Source organism: Triticum dicoccoides, chromosome 4B (genome assembly GCF_002162155.2).
Source record: "Triticum dicoccoides isolate Atlit2015 ecotype Zavitan chromosome 4B, WEW_v2.0, whole genome shotgun sequence".
NCBI classification, from domain to species: domain Eukaryota; kingdom Viridiplantae; phylum Streptophyta; class Magnoliopsida; order Poales; family Poaceae; genus Triticum; species Triticum dicoccoides.
The window spans coordinates 634060989-634078571 of record NC_041387.1 but is presented as its reverse complement, the minus strand read 5'-3'; positions in this window follow the sequence as shown (position 1 = coordinate 634078571).

The following is a 17583-nucleotide window of genomic DNA, read 5'->3' as shown; positions in this document are numbered from 1 at the left end:
CTCTTGCAGTGCTTGGCAAAGCCCTGCTGGAGTGCCACGCTCCTCCATCACCACCACGCTGTTGTGCTGCTGCTGGATGGAGTCTTCCCCAACCTCTCCCTCTCTCCTTGCTGGATCAAGGCACGGGAGACGTCACCGAGCTGCACGTGTGTTGAACGCGGAGGTGTCGTCCGTTCGGCACTAGGATCTTCGGTGATTGGGATCACGACGAGTACGACTCCCTCAACCCCATTCTCTTGAACGCTTCCGCTCGCGATCTACAAGGGTATGTAGATGTACTCCTCTCTCTCGTTGCTAGTCTCTCCATAGATAGATCTTGGTGACTCATAGGAAAATTTTGAATTTCTGCTACGTTCCCCAACACGACCGCCATGGGAGGCATGGGTGGGCCTTCGGCCGCCATGAAAGAACACTTTGATGCTCACAACGTGAGTGGAATTGACTGCTCCGAGAGATCACTTCGGTCCCGATGGTCGACAATCAACTCGGATTGTTAAAAGTGGGCGGCCGCACAAAAGGCGGTTGACAAGTTGAACCCAAGTGGCACAAATGAGGACGATAGAGTAAGTGGCATTTCATACATGTTCATCGTACTTGTTTTTGGTGTCCGAAGTGCTAACTTGCTTTGTTTTCATGTAGTACAACATTGCACAAAACTTGTTCAAAGAAGAGGAGAGGAAAACCAAGAAGGGGAAGATCAAGAAAGGAAGGGTCTTTACCTTGCCTCATTGCTACAAAGTGTTGAAGGATGATGAGAAATGGAAGAAGCATGAAGATTTGGATGATTTGCATTTGAGCAACAAACGCAAGCGAACAATTGGGTTGAATGATGATGAGGAGGACGAGGAGGATGATGCATCAAGTGATGACGGCAAGAGAAGCCCCACACCCAACTCGGTTTCATACTCGAAGCCAAAACGACCGGATGGGTGCAAGAAAGACAAAACCGAAAAGAAGAAGAGGAAAGGAGATGATGAGCTCAAAAATGCTATGGAAGCTATTGTGAAGGCAAGAAAAGAAGCCAATGAGGTGAGAAAAATGGCAAGGAACCAAGATGTCGCGGCCGAGGAGAGGAGGTTGGCGGCCGAGGAAAGGAAGGTGGCTTTGGAGGAGAGGAAGGTGAGCAATGAGGAGCGAACTAGATTGTTGGAATGGGAGAAGCACTTGTTCTTCTTGGACACATCTAACCTCAATGAGGCACAAAAAGAGTATGTCAATCTTGCCCGTGAAGAAGTGTTGATCCAAACAAGAGCCATGATTCGCGCAATGGGTGGCCGTGGCCTTGGCGGCATGGGTGGCGGTGGCCTTGGCGCCATGGGTGGCATGGGTGGCTTCGGAGGTACCATGAGAGGTTTAGGTGCCATGGGAGGCATGGGTGCACCTCCGGCCGCCATGGGAGGCATGGGTGGCTTTGGAGCACACCCCCCCCCCCCCATGCTATGGCCGCCATGGGAGGCATGAGTTTTGCTTCTCTCATGGGAGGCATGGGTGCACCTCCGGCCGCCATGGGCGGATTGTCTTTCGATGTGCCTCCTCATACACATTCCCATGAAGATGCCGTTGAAGATCTTGGCAACACCGTCGGAGCTTCACGTGATGCACTGCGTGATGAGCAGAGGGAGGAAGATTGATCTTCGGAGGCGGAAGAATCATCTTCGAAAGATGAGGACGAAGACGAGGAAGAGGATTGATGTGTCTTTCATTTGTGTCCTGAACTTGGTTTGCATTTTGAACTTGGTTGGATGAACTTATGGGCATGATTTTAAACTTGTGGGCATGAACTTTTATTCATCAACTTGTTTGTGTGAGATTTTATATGTCATGTTCATTGCATTTTGAATGTTTCAAACTTATTTTGTGTTCAAAATGCCATAAATGCAATGCCCAGCGCGCGCGCGCTGCATTTTAGCGCAGCTGTTGAAGCCAGCGCTGGAGGCCGCGCTAAACCAGCCGAAGCGCGCGCGGCAAACTAGTTTTTTGCGCGCGACGCGAAGCGCGGTTGTTGGAGATGCTCTTAGTGAGATGTATCTCTCCAGATTTTTTATTGGGTAAACTCTGTTACGTGTTGTGCCACCCAAGCAACATACCTGAAGAGAACGACACACACATGGCACCGAGGAGAACCCATCAACATCTTAAGCAAAAGAAGGAAATTGACTGTTGTAACTGCACGATAACCAGCAATGTGGCAATAGCCGCGCTTCCGCCCTGCTATTTTTCTCAACTGTCTTACCAACAGTGCGGTCACGGCGCGCCCGTGCGCAGCTAGAGCTAGTTTTTTTCTGGGACGGGCAGCTACGGGGGCGTCCACACTCCGGCGTGAGGATAGCGGGGTCAGTCGGCGATCTTGTTTAATGAAAGAGAGGTTCCTTTGACGTGTGGCGAGTCGGCGCGTGGCTCGGCCGGGCGGCGCCCCGCCGTGACAGAGCTACTACTTTTTTTGGGCGACGCTCCGACCGGGAGCGAACTGGGGTCTCGGGGCTACGTGCTTTACAGCTGACGATGTGGACACGTCGCGTGCGCGCCGAGCGTTCTCGCCGTGCAATCTGCTTCCTTTTCGAGCCGTCGGAGCGTCGATCCGACGTGGTGACCCATGCGCTGGCAAGCAACCAGCGGCCGCTTATGCCTTTGCGCGCGAGATCGATCCACTACGGCGCCACTTACTTCTTCTTCCTTCCCTCCCCTCCTCTTCTGGTGCGACCACTGCCGTGCGAAGCTGAGCTTTCCCCAAATTGAAGCTCCGTCAGCTCTTTATACGGCACATCGGAGATGCGGGCCACCATATATCTCCGCTTCCTCAGACGAGCTCGCCGCACCCGCACTCATCATGGCGCAGACCCATCTCCTGCTCTTCCTCGTCCTGGCCGCCGGCGCGGCGACGGCCGCCCGCCCCGCTGCTCCACCGCTGCCCGCCGCCAACTCGACCGGCCTGCTGATTCCTCAGTCGGCGACCGGCGACGACGAGGTTAGCCAGGTGATCGCTCCACCCCCGCCGCCGCCGCCACCGACCCCGCCGACGACATCACCGCCCGCGCCGCCGCCGCCCGCTGCGCCGCGGCAGACCCTCCTCCACCGCGTCGCCGTGGCGATGGAGTTCATCGCGGCAGCGGCGCTTGTCGCCCTCGGCGTCACCGTGGCGTGCTGCTGCTGGCGCCGCCGCCGTGTCGCGCAGGAGCCGCCGCCGCCGGTGCCGGTTCGCCGCTCGGAGATCGTCGTGCAGATGAACCCTATCTCGGTTCGTTAAGATGGATCGATCGAGTGGAAGCGGAGTACTATGCTAGTGAGTAGCATAATCACTGTCAGTCTGTCACTGTCACTGCACGTAGTATCGGGAATTCAGGATGTGAAAAGACAAGATGTACTGACTGGAGTATACTTATACTGTACGTAGTACTAATGAACGAATTTATTCCATGGCTCACACGTGGCGTGGCGGAGTCGAGTCGCATGTTTTCGTTTTCCAGCCCCATTTCGTTTGTATCATCTTCGTCCCCGCGTGCGCGTGATTCCCCACTAGGTTCCGCTTCCGCGTCGAGGGGGGTGGGGAAGACTGGCGCGCAGGGGAGGCCCGATCCGGCGCCGGCGGCCAAGGCGGTGGTTGAGGAGGCTCGCGCTTGGCCGTGAGGTTGTGCGGGGAGGGAGAGGAGGCCAGATGCCGCGCGACCTCAGGCTGCACCGGGAGGGGCGGAGAAGGCCAGACGAGGGGGGCCAAATTCGTGCTCGATCTGGTATTGATTCGTGAGGCAGTTGTACATCTCTTCAGACTTTCTAACGCTTCTGAATTTCCTAGGAATTTTCTGTTGGTACCCTTGGTTCTGCCCATGTTCTATCTTTTTTTAAACGGATTTTCTATTAAATAACTATCTCACGTCTAACTCCCTAGCCATTAGATAAGCTTCTTCGTGTCTTGTTTTTTTAGGAGCTTCGTGTCTTGTTTGCTTGTCAAGACGCGTGCGTAACAACTTTGTGTTGCCTGGGCCGCTTCGCGTTATAGCTGCCAGCTTTGCTTTGCCTGGGCCGCTCCTATTGAGGGAATTTTTCCGGGAGCTCCTAATTGGCGCTGCAGGCGCTAATTAGGTAAGCTGGCGCTCACAGCCTGGAGCTCGTGGGCCGGCCCAACAAACAACTTCGCTCTACCGTTTCCTTTCGCTCGACCGCGACCCCGTTCCTTCGCTCGCTCGCAAGCCAAGTCATCTGATCGGTCAATTTTCGAAAAAAATTTGTTAATCGTTCAGACCATTTGACCTTTGAGTTTTGAAAAATAGATCAAAGAAAGGTCAGCGATTTGAAAAATAGTTCACAAATTTGAAAAAAGTTCGTCGTTTTTAAAAAAAGTTCATCAAATTTGAAAGAAAGTTCACCGAATTTTAAAAAAGTTCATCGATTTTGAAAAAAAAGTTCATCGCTTTGAAATAATTTCATCAAATTTGAAAAGAGTTCATGAATTTTGAAAAAAGTTCAACAAACTTGAAAAAATTTCATCGAATTTAAAAAGAGTTCATTCATTTTGAAAAAAGTTTATCGATTTTCAAAAAAGTTCATCAAAGTTGAAAAAAAGTTCATAAAACTGAAAAAGGATTGAAAAAGGATCGAGAACTTGAAAAAAAATCCACGCATTTAAGAAAACAAAAAAAAAGAAAAAGGAAAACCGAGTACACCGTCGAGAACAGTAGCGAACTGGAAAAATCTGGCCAAGGAGAATAAAAAGAAAGCAAAGAAGAAAGAAATCACTTGTACTGTGATGGTCTAGTGGTTAAAAGGCAAGAGAATAAACCGTGTCTTGTTCGTAGCGTGAGGTTACGGGTTCGATGCCTAGGGAAGCACCTTTCTTTGTTTCTTTAAAAAGACAAAACGAAGGCAAACTGGACAGGCCCAAAGCACCGCGAGCGGGGGGTGCTACAGGCGCCGGTTTGCAAAATTGCCTATAACCGGCTAAATAGGATTCGCCATTTTTTTTCATCGATTTTGTGTGTGTGCCGTTCTCCTGCGTTGATCCGCGCGTACCGTGCCCCCGAGCGCCGTGGCGCGTACCTACCCTCGGCCGCTGCTGTTTATATGGGCCGGCCCATTTCGGGGTTTAACCCCAACCGGTTTTGGGAAGGTTCTACAACCTTCCCTAAACCAGGTTTTTATGTTTTTCTTTCAATTTTTTCCTTTTTCCTTTTTTCTTCTCATTTTTTTAAGTTTTCACTTTTATTCTTGTTTATCCAATTTCTGAACATTTATTAATTCGTGATTTGTTTCTAAAATCGTTTTTCTTTAATGACGAACATTCTTTTCCAAAATTGTGGTTTTATTTTTACAAAATCGTTACCCTTAAACCGTGAACATTTTTTTTTTGAAACTGTGAACATTTTTTAAAAACTTGAGAACATTTTGTTTGAAATCATGAACAATTTCTTTAGAAATTTGTGAACATTCTCTTAAGTCATGAACATGTCTTTCAAATCATGAACATTTGTTTTTGAAATAATGAACATTTTAAAATTAAAGACTATTTTTTCAAAATGATGAACATTTTTTCCAAATTTGTTAAAATTTTAAGAATTAGCGAACATTTTTTTTAAACGTGAAATTTTTTCCCAAATTCGTAATTATTTTTTTGAATTGTGGAACATTTTTACCAAATTCATGAACATTTTTCGAATTAGCGAACATTTGTTTAATTTTTTTTAATTATGAACATTTTTTAAAGTTGTGAATATTCTTTTACAAATTTGTGAACAGTTTTTGAATTCCGGAGCATTTTTTGTAATTCTGATTTACTTATTTTGTGAACATTTTTGTGAAATCATGAACATTGTTTTAAATTCATGAACATTTTTTAAATTTGCGAACATTTTTGCCAAATTCATGAACAATTTTTGAATTGCCAAGCATCGTTTTTGAAATTATGAATTTTTTTTCAAATCACGATTGGTTTATTCAAAATTAGCAACTTTTCTGAAATTATTGTTATCCCGAATTATTGAAAAAACAAAAGAAAAAGGAAACATCCGCAAAAAAAACAAAGGGCGACCCGGCCACACATGGGCCGGCCCAGAAGGTGAGCACCTGGTGCGCGCACGCTTCCTTCGCAGCGCGTGCTGCGCCCTATAGGCGCTCCCTTTCTCCTGTAGTCTTTAGAGCTGGTTGTGTTTTTTTTGTGCCATTCGCGTGTTTGTGCTGTGGAAACAAGGCGTCATTCTTTTCCATTTTATTTTGCATTTTGTGTTTTCTTTGCAAAAGCTATTACTTACTTGTTTTCAAAAAGAAAAGAAAAACTATCAAGTTGCAGGTATGCTCTCCATGTGTAATGGAATACGATGCGATCAAAGTGCAAACACCTTCAGTTCCATGACAATTTTTCTTCTTCATTTTTTCTATTTTCTCTAACCAGTTTTTCCCTTTTCATTTTGTATTTTTTTCTTCTTTTGTCTAATTCGTGAATAAGATTTTTGTGAATATTTATTTTTTAAAAAAAAAATTGTAGAAACCTTCCAAATTCGTGAATATTTTTATACGAATTTTCTGAATCACATCTAGATGTTTTTGGAAGATGTCTCATCTAAGTTTTTCATCACTTGATTTAGTTTCTCTAACTTTTGTGCAAGCGCTCGATCCCGGTCAATGTCTTGTTTATTGCACATTAGTTTCTTGTCCTGACTGGCTTCACTTTTTCGGCCCATTATGGTGGCGTGTTGGCAAGTCATTTTGATGTGTTGTCTCTAGGCTGTGACATAGAATTGGAAGAAACAACAAAAAAGATGCTCGATCGTGGTCGTTACCTTCCCGATTCATTTTGATATTATCTTCCATTTCTCTTAAACTTTATCAGGACGAGATTTTGCAACTGGGATGTTTTTGGTTTTATTTCAGTTGCAAGTCCACCCTCAACTCGCAACTTGTATCATTGTTTTATATACTCGTCTTAGTTACAAGTCCACCCTCGACTCGCAACTAGGCATGTAGTTTGTTTTATCCTAGTTGCAAGCCCATCCTTGACTTGCAACTGTGCCTGTGTTTTTGTGTTTCATCTTAGTTGCAAATCCATTCTTCACTCGCAACTCGAACCCTGGTTTATTTTATCCCAGTTGCATGTCGATCCTTGACATGCAACTGATCTCATAGTTTGTAGTTGTTGTTGTTGTAAGTCCATCATCAACTTGCAACTCAGCTCGTAGTTCTCCCAGTTGCAAGCCCACCCTTTGACTCACAACTAGCCTTGTACTTTGTTTTTTAACACGCAACTTGCCTCGATCCCTAACTAATACCATGTCCAACCTCAACGTTTTACCCACCAGACCCCGTTGTATGTCCAAGCGAAACATGCAACTCATGCTAGACATAGTTGTATGTCCACTCTCAGCGCGCAACTCATTCCCAACCCAGTACCCCCATATAGTTGTATTTTTAAAAATACATGTTCACTTTTGTAATACACATTTTATATTTTTCTATATAACCGTGAACATTTTTTAACACACAATGATTTTTTTTTGAAATACATGACGAATAATTTTTCAAATACAGGCCCGAGCATTTTTTAGAATACATGGTAAGAACTTTTCAAATTGACACTGATCATTATAAATGGAATAAAACTTTTTTAAAAATTATGCAAACATCTTTTTAACTTTGCATAAAAAACTCTAGAAAATGTTATGTTTTTTTGCAATGCATGAAGTTTCTCTAAAAAAAATCACAAACATTTCTTTGAATGTTACAATTTTTTGCCATTGTGTAATACTTTTTTTAAACAACACAAACATTTTGATGAATGCATGAACATTTCAAAATGTCAACATTTTATAAATTATGCTAACAATTTTTTTATTGAAAATTTATTAAATGAAAATAGAATAAATTCATTAGTGTTTTCAAAAAATGTCCACACTCTAAAGTTGTTCGGGATTTTTGAAAAGTTGTGCATCTTTTCAAATTTTGTTCAAGAAGAAATTGTTCGGAATACCAGATCTTATGGTTTTTAGAAAAATGGAAATATAAAGTTTATTCACATTTGAAAATACATTTCGAAATTTTAAAATTGTTTGTTTTTTCAAAAATATCGAACATTTCAAAAAAAATCATAATCTGCAAAAAAAGTTCCAAAAAATCTGGAACATGTTTTCTAATCTGCACGCTTTTGAAAAAGGAATTATAAAGTTTATTCACATTTGAAAATACATTTCGAAATTTTAAATTTTTTGTGTTTTCAAAAATATTGGACATTTCAAAAAAAAATCACAATCTATAAAAAAAGGTTTCAAAAAAAATCTGAAACATGTTTTCTAATCTGCGTGCTTTAAAAAAAGGAAATATAAAGTTTATTCACATTTGAAAATACATTTTGAAATCTTAAAATGGTTTGTGTTTTCAAAAATATCGAACATTTTAAAAAAATCGCAATCTGTAAAAAAAGTTTCAGAAAATCTGAAACATGTTTTCTAATACGAGGTCCTGAGATCAATTCCCAAGTAGCGCACTGTTTTATTGGCAGTTTTTTGGTCGCGCTCCAGTGAAAGAACAAAAAAACCTTAGATATCTCACATCTAGATGTTATATAGTCACATCCTTTTTTAAACTACCGATTTGTTTCTGGATGTAACTTTTTTTCAATGAGCTCATGATAATTATGGGAACTTTCGTAGACATTGGTTATTACATGCAGAATAGTTAATACATGGATAGGTGTAGCTTTTTTTGTGAAACATTTGTGTAGGCATAATATGGAATCCCTGAACTTTGTGGTTCCTGAACTTCGTTTTCACGGCAGATTGGGGGAGAGAGGGACAAAACACTAATCATCAAATGTGCTTACATGAGCTTTGTCGAGTCCAGGTTAGGATATACACGAGGATCCACATCGTTTTTTGGATGTGTACTACTTGTTCAAATGCAGTTTAACCATGTGTCGGATGAGTGGGGGGTAACATATGTGTGATGTCATGCAACACTTCATTTATTAGGTTATAGACTCATCTTAACTTGATATGTGTGATGTTACTCATAGTACTAGTAACTAACTATGTTACGATATGATTGTCTTTCTTCATTATTTGCTTGCCACATTATCTATTTTATCTAGATATGTGTGATGTTACCATCTATGTTGCTCCCACTGAGACTAGTCATAGTGGGGAGTAACTTGGAGTAGTAACATGCATATGTTACTAGTCTATGTTACTACCTCTATAGTGGGGAGTAATATATGTGTTGTGTCATGCATCACTTCATTTATTAGGTTGTAGACTCATCTTTTTGATGTTATAGTAACTAGCTATGTTACAACATGCCTCTCTTTCTTCATTAATTACATGACACATCATCTATTTTGTCTAGATAAGTGTGATGTTACCACCGATGTTACTCCCACTGTGGGTAGTCTAAGGCTGGTCATAGTGGGGAGTAACTTAGACTAGTGTCATGCATATGATACTAGTCTAAGTTACTACCTTCATAATGCAAAGTAACATAATAGTAGTATCATAGATGGCTTCATTTACTAGCTCATAGACTCATCTTGTCTTGAAAAGCGCTATGTTACAGTAACATATTATGTTACCACCTCTCATTAATTACTTGCCACATAAGCAGAATTTTCTCGAAGAGCACTATGTTACTAGCTAAGTTACTCCCACTATGACCAGCCTAAGTGCAAACCAGAACTTCTGAGGATTACTTTTTTATTTTCCCGATGTAGCTTACCGCTAGTTCACACGTAGTTTAAACACATTTTGGATATAACCAGTAAGTGCAAAAACATAGTTTCAGGATTGTGTTTTAGATGTAGTTTACACCAGTTTTGAGATGTAGGAATGTAGGATAACCATGTTTTAAATGTAGTTTACACCAGTTTTGAGATGCAGCTCTAAAGCCATGTTCCGGATGTAACTAATCACGAATCAGGATTATTTTCTCTAGATGTTATTTTAACATTGAAATCCATCCCATAGCCTACTAAGCTCATCAACACACAAAACAAAGAGATTTTTTAATCTTTATGTCAAATAAAACTCACCAGCAAAGCAAACTTGTACAATTCCTAAACCATGAGATTATTATTATTCTCTTTATTCAATGTCCTATTTTTTCAGACCCCCTAGGGTTTCTTTCTTGCACACCCCTGGGGTTTTCAGTTAGAGCTCAAGTTATTGTTTTGGGCTGCTGAGATTAACGAGAAATTCGCTGATGATGCCGGCATGGTTGATAAAATGGAGTGCTCTGACATAAGCAGTAATCATAGCATCTCTACTGGGGACAGGCTTGGCACTTCTCAGTCTGGGGTTGAGCATTCACATGATTAATAAGGCAAAACAACAGGTGGATGGTGGATATAACATTGGAGCTTCACAGTTACAAAATGGGAGTCAGGACAATGATGTTATTAACAATGACTAGATATTTCTGGCAAGGAAAGTGTCTGTGGATGAGGGAGTTAAGAACATCGGTAAGGCAAAGATACTGCAGTGAAAGAAAACAGGAGAAGGACTGCTAGGAACATCTCAGATCAGCACATTATGGAGAAAGCGATGGACAGAGCCAAGGTGAAGAATTTAGTAGCAGTCAATGGTATGTCTACTAAACCTGCTATTCCCAATGTTTTAAATACTGCCCATCTTACTCGAGTAAACTTCGCTAACAAAGTAGTTGTAGAGTTAGGAAATACTGAGGTAGAATTTAGTAGTTCTATTGATGCTATGAAACATTTAGAAGATGGCTATGATGATGATGGTGATACTGAATTTTGTAGTGTTGTTAGAGAAATAACTAATCTAGGCATCTAGTTTTAAGATTAGAAGTAAAGGCCCTGTTTTTAACTGTAGAAGTAAATGACATATTAGTGATTATAAAAAAAGTGTGACTTGTGATGATTGGATTATTCTGGAATGCTAGGGGCATGGATGAGCCTGATAAAAGTCAAGTTCCTTAGACAAGTCATTGTAGAGCATAATGTACTCTTTTAGGGTGTGTAGGAAACTAAAACATGAAATACCAACGCCACTAATTCATTATTTTTCATAAAACACATTATTTTGATATTGTTTTATTTGACTTCATTTCCATTCTACTTTAAGGTTAATACCAATGCCACTATTCATTAAATTCTTAAAAATTTTTTTTTGCAAAAGTTCCACTTTTATATGCTTATTCTTGCATATTTTAAAAAAGCGTAACTTTTATGTATATTAATAGCAAATATTATCAGTGTTTGTTTTAGATTTTTTTCCATTTTTTAAATGGTAATACCAATGCCACTAATTCATTCTTCCTAAGGAAATTTAATTCTTTCTTTTGTGGGTATTTTTGCATCACTTTTTATTTTTGTTTTATGTTTCTATTTTTTCCTTTTTTCTTTCCTTTATTGCTTTTTTGTGGTTATTTGGCTGAGTGTAATTATATACAAACATATACTCCCTCCGTCCGGAAATACTTGTCATCAAAATGGAGAAAAAAGGATGTATTCTAGAACTAAAATACATCTAGATGCATCTCCTTTTATTTATTTTGATGACAAGTATTTCTGGACGGAGGGAGTACTATATAATATTTGCCAAAAATTCATGATCATTTGGTAAATTTTTGCATATTACAATAAAGTGCAATTTCGTTGCAAAGTGTGTGCAAGTTTTTTCTGTTTTCTGACTTCTTAAAGGAAATGCATTATTTCAGTTACACTATGTGTAAACTATAGTTGAATGTGGAAAATGCACTATTATATGCTTATTCTTTGCATATTTCAAACAGTTCAATTTCAGTGCAAATTGTATGTAAGTTTTGAAAGTTTTTTTTTCTTTCTTCTTAAGGGGTTTCATTCTGTCTTAGAAAACTTCATTATTTTGATTTGGTTTTAGTTTTTCTGAAAGGGTAATACAAGTGCCACAAATTCGTTCTTCCACAGAAAACTTCATTTTTTTAGTCTTTATTTCATTTTTAAATTGTTTTATTTTCATTTCTTTTCTTTTGTAAGGGTAATACAGATGTCACTGATCCATTACTTTTAAGTAAACACTCTTTTTTTTTGCAGAAATCTCACTATAATATGCTTAGTTTTGCATAGTAATAATACATTTTCCAAATATATGTACGTATAAAAATAAATATGTGTGAGAATGCTATTGATCGGTGAGGTTGCACAAGTATAAAAATAAATATACATGTGTGAGATTGCACATATAGCCACTAACCATTGCATGCAATTATGGGGGTGTTTGGTTGGGTTTTTTCTGGCTGCAGCTGTGGCTTCCGGCTTTGAAGCCAAAAGCTCCTATTTAGGGGCTTCCGACTGCAGCTGTGGCTTCCGGCTATGGCCGTGACAAGGCCAAAAGCCACAGCTGCAGCCGAAAGCCCCTAAAGAGGAGCTTTTGGCTTCGAAGCCGGAAGCCGCAACTGCAGCCCAAAAAATCCCAATCAAACACCCTCATGTGTTTTAAGGGCTATTCATAGGTAATCTACTAAGACTTGGACCAAGAAATCTGGGCTTCTATTGGTTTCGTGTGGAAAAAAGGCTTAAGTTGTGTTATAGTACTAACGAAATTGACTGGCCTTAATTTTGATTCAGTTGATTGGATCGAAACCCCAATCCTAAAATTAGGTGACTACCGCGAAGCCAGTCCCATTTATACCCCGCTAGCGGCTCTCTTCCGCTCCCTTCCTCCCTCCCTCTGTGCGCTTCACTCTCTCTCGCCTCGTCCCTCCCCGCACTTCACTCTCTCTCGCCTCGTCCCTCCCTTTCTCGCCAGGTGAGGTGAGACACCTTCTGCTTCTCTTGGGGCACAGTTTGTTGCTTGGGTGGAGCTTGTGCTATTGCGTGGGCTTAGCAGCTTCAGATCTGTAGTTCTTCTTTGTTGCTTGGGTTGAGCTGTTCTGATCTGCACTTCGTGTTTGTTTCTTGGGTTTTGCAGCTGAATATTTGAAGCGAGAGGAGAAGCCGCGATGGAAGCTGGAGGAGATGCAACACTTCATGAGCAGCAGCGGCTCTTGCAGCGGCGCCGCAGCCTGGTTTCAGCTGCTGCACGCGGCCTTACGGCCGACGCGGAGGTAACACTAACCCTCCTTGCGGCGAGGCACCCCAACAAAGGCGGGATGGCCCCGCTGCCTTCGCGACCGTCTTCACCGGAGCGATGCATATGCTATTGGGAGAGATTCTTGGGGTGAGCCAGGAAGGCAAGGCCTGGGAGAGGATTTTGGACATCTTCTTCGAGATCATAGCCTACGGACGACGCTCATCGTGGCCTTAGGCCATGGAAAAAGGTGCGGCGGCCTAGGGCCCATCTTAAATAAGGGCTCAATATATCTACAACTTAAATAAATTACAAAGAAATGGAATTGCGGAACAAATAAAGAACATGGACAGGGGGCATATGCCCCCCTCCTCGATGCACTTCACCACCATGTTGTATTTGTTCAATAAATACTTATAGTTGAGTACATTATTTGCATCATATAATCACATATAGATGGTATATTGATACTTTATTTGCCAACTAAAATTATTGTTTTACGTTAATACCTTTTTATTTTCATGATATACGATATATATTGTTGAAACTGTATATGTTACTAATGTAAATGTTCATTGTGCCTTAATTGCACATGGGCCTCCATAATCCTAGGGCTGGCCCTGCTACTAGCTAGTATTTTCGGCACTACGTACTCCAGTTTGTAAATTGCAACCAGTCTGCGGCGCTTCACGACACCAGCCTTCGGGCCCTGCTACTAGCCGCGACACTTCTACGAGCAGGACCGGGTTCTGTTACTAGCTAGTATCTTCAGTTTGTAAATATGCATATGCGCTAGTAAGTGCGAGTTTGAACGTGGTGGAAGGTGACATGTGTGCTATTAAAGTTTGATGATTACAGGTGTGCTAGTGAATGCGAGATTGTAAATACTAGTTAGCGTGCTTGAAGATAACTAATGCGTAGACCATGGAAATGGATTTACCTTGTCGTCAAGATAAGTTATAAGAGCTTGGTTGAAATATTCCCATCCTCTTATAGGAACCAAATAATAGCATCACATTTGCACATTTTTTATTTACAAGAGAAACAACCTGTGAAGCAAAGATTCAATGAATGCCTGGGGACTTTCTCTGTCTAATTGCTTCAACTTATGTTAACCTACAACTCAATAAGGAGATTGATGAACCAACATGTCTTGAAATAGTTACTTTACTTGCTTGACTCGATGATGTGTGCCATGTGCAGGATAGGTATAGTTACATCAACATTGATGTTATATTGGTCGAATATTTAACTTGTCCTAGATTTTGTAGTTGGATTTGTCCAGAAACTTCACTACGGGCGTTTTGGAAACTGGAATGTTCTCTAGGAAGAATGCTCGCAAGTAAGAAGAAGAAATGACAATATTCTTCCACACTGAAGATCTAGTACAACTCTTAGCCTAGATTGCCCATTTATCTTCTATTGGTTGTGACTCAAATAGTACGTACACATATATCTATACTCCATCAGTTTATAAAACATAGCTGAAAAAATGTTCAATTAATTTTAGGCCAGGAAGACATTTGACCCTAAGACCACATTAAATTAGGTATTGAGCTTCTATTAACTATACAATATTGGTCAAACACTTAATGCCAAAATCGGATTATGAAAGCCAAATAGAGTACATGACAAAGTAGAGCATTTGGCCTTCAACCTGAACATTAATTCCCATTGACTACTGATAGTACCTAGGTTGCCACCTTATTTGCATTCAGACAATCATATGAACATAAAATTCGGCTGATGAAATCTGACATGTTGGTCTTCATTTTCATATCAATCTTAAGTGACAGGATGCTAAAACAAAAAGGCTCGCCATTGCCCTTCCATACCTTTCTGTCTAAGTAGATCTTGTGCTTGGGGCACCTCTGCAATTTGCTCTGTTGTGCGACCCACCTCAACGACAGGTTCGCTCACCTGTGCTCGTTGTCACAAAGCCGCTGGAACTCACTACACTGAACACATCATGCAACTTGCATCACACACAGAACATGCATTGGCAAATGGGGGCCCTCCACCTTCATTAATGCCACTGCGTCGCCAACCTGAAACAACACTACATCTCATGGTTTCCTAATTCCGCAGAAAGGGTACATAGCTTCGGATGTCAGATAATCCAGACAATATATTACCCGCACTAAAATATATTATATTTGAACTCTAGCCATACATGTTCTTTTAGGAAAAACCAAAGGCATAAATTCTACCCAGACATCATGTTACAATCACTGGCAACTAAGGTCCTAGTCTTTTCTGCTGGATTATTGCCAGTCTAATCCAATTTTGAATACTGAGAGTTCTAACTCAAGTGTAGCTAAACTTTGGTTTAGCCAAACAACAAAACAGTAAGTCAATTACGCTGCTCTCGGTGCATGGGTTGAATGCTTGATCAACATAAAAACAAAAGGAAAAGAAAATACTTTTTTTCATGTAAGGCATAACCGTTCAAGAAAGAGGAATGTTCATACTGTAGTCGATCTGAAAGGTTCTTGCTGAAGCAGAACTTTGTAGAAATCTTGTACTAAATGGTCAGCATGCAATAGTTACTGAGATAATTGCATCTATAGTCCTCGTAGTTGCTGGCGACGTCCAACTTGGTCCTGGAACTTATGTATTGCTTCAATACGATCCTGGTACATGAATATACGTGATCAATACGGTCCTTGAGGTTGAAACGACAGTCCTAGCTCTATACATTGCATACGTATCTCGTATTTGCGTAGGGTGACACGGGCCAGCGCAGGCGACGTTTGTATAAGGCCCATATCATATGTTAGTGGGCCGAGAAAAAAACAGAAAAAAAATGAACAAAGCGCGCCGCTGGGATTCGAACCCTGCGAACTGTGAGAGCTCCTCGCTGGCGCCTTATGCGCTAGTAGAGGAAACGAGCGCCCGTGCGCCTGGCTATGTGGGCCGGCCCAATAACGAGCCGACGAGCTCGCGTATGATGAGCGCTTCTCTGCTCGATCTTTTTGTTACTGAAGAGAAAAAAACAGTTCGATCGTTTCGTTGTTGACTTTCAAGAAAAAAGTCAGAATTTCAGAAAACAGAATTCAAAAAACAAAAATGCTCATGGATCTATAAAGTTCACTGATTTTCAAAAAAAGTTCATCAAACTTTTAAAAAAGTTCATGAATTTAAAAAAAGTTCACGAATTTGAAAAAAAGTTCATTGGTTTGAAAAAAGTTCACAAAATTTTGTAAAAAGTTCATCAATTTTGAAAACAGTTCATCAATTTTGAATAAAGTTCAACGATTTTGAAAAAAAGTTCACCGATTTTGAAAAAGGTTCATCTACTTTCAAGGAAAAGGTTCACGAATTTTTAAAAAGTTCATCTACTTTTGAGAAAAAAGTTCACGAGTTTCTTTCGCAATTATTTTCACGAATTTGGAAAAGGAAAGAAAAAAAGAACAGAGAGAAAAAACGAAGGAAGAAGAAGAAATAGATTAAAAGGTGGAACAACTCACCATATTAACACGTATCGTCTGTTGTCGGGTTGGTGTTGGCGTCGTATTCTTTAGAAGAACGTCGCGGGTTAGAATCCTGCCATGCACACCCTTTTTGCAGTTTACAGAAGTCAGAAAAAAAGGCGGAAGGGAGCGGGATGGGCCGGCCCGTTATCCAACCAAGCGGTACAGGAGGGTACGCGCCCTGTACCAAATGCACTGTATTCGGCGCTTAAGGCGCCGAATAGGATTTGGCGCGAACTGTGGCACATTGCTGCGCGTCCAAGCCACCAGAACAAGCGCTCGATGGTATATGTGGGAATGCGCACTTTACTATATGTACGTTCTGGCCTTTTAAAAAGTTTCATGAATTTATAAAATGTTCATTAGTTTTTTCCAGACGTTAATCGATTCAAAAAATGTTCAAGATTCAAAAATAAGGTTCGTGTCTACAAAACAATGTCCACGAATTTATAAAAATTATTCAAAACAATGTATGGGAATGTAAAAAAAATCTTTTACAAAATATTTATGAATTCAAAAAAATGTTTGTCACAAACAAAAACTGTTTTTGAATATCAAAATTTGTTCCCAAATTTTAAGAAATTTTCGACTATGCATAAAAACTTGTTGACGAGTTCTAAAAAAATGTACGCAATTTCAATAAATGTTTGTCAAGTCAAATAATATTCACGAATTCATAAAAAAAACATGATTTGAAAAATATTCGCATTTTCAAAAATTCTGTACGTATTGGGTGCAGGGGAGGGGAGGGGGGGGGGTTGTGAGCATGGTATTTTTTAGTAAACAAATGGATTTTTAATGACTGAAAAATTCTAAAATTGTATGTATATGCATGTATAGTCCTCGTAGTCGCCTGAACCCCTTTGCAACACCCCTTTTCAGCAGTTAACCCGCCAGCAACAGCAGCCCTACTGCAGCAGCAGTCAACCCAGCTGCAGTTGTCGAGCCAATTGCACTTAATGCTACCACACCCACTGAACCAACAACGCCCATTCCAACTCCTGATGCAGTTTCTTATTAAACAATTGCAAACATTTGTAAGCAGGAACCAGGGAACTTAGTGTAGTTATAAAGACATCATGTCTGACCAAGCACAAATTCCAGCTCTAAACGCAGTCACCATTTTT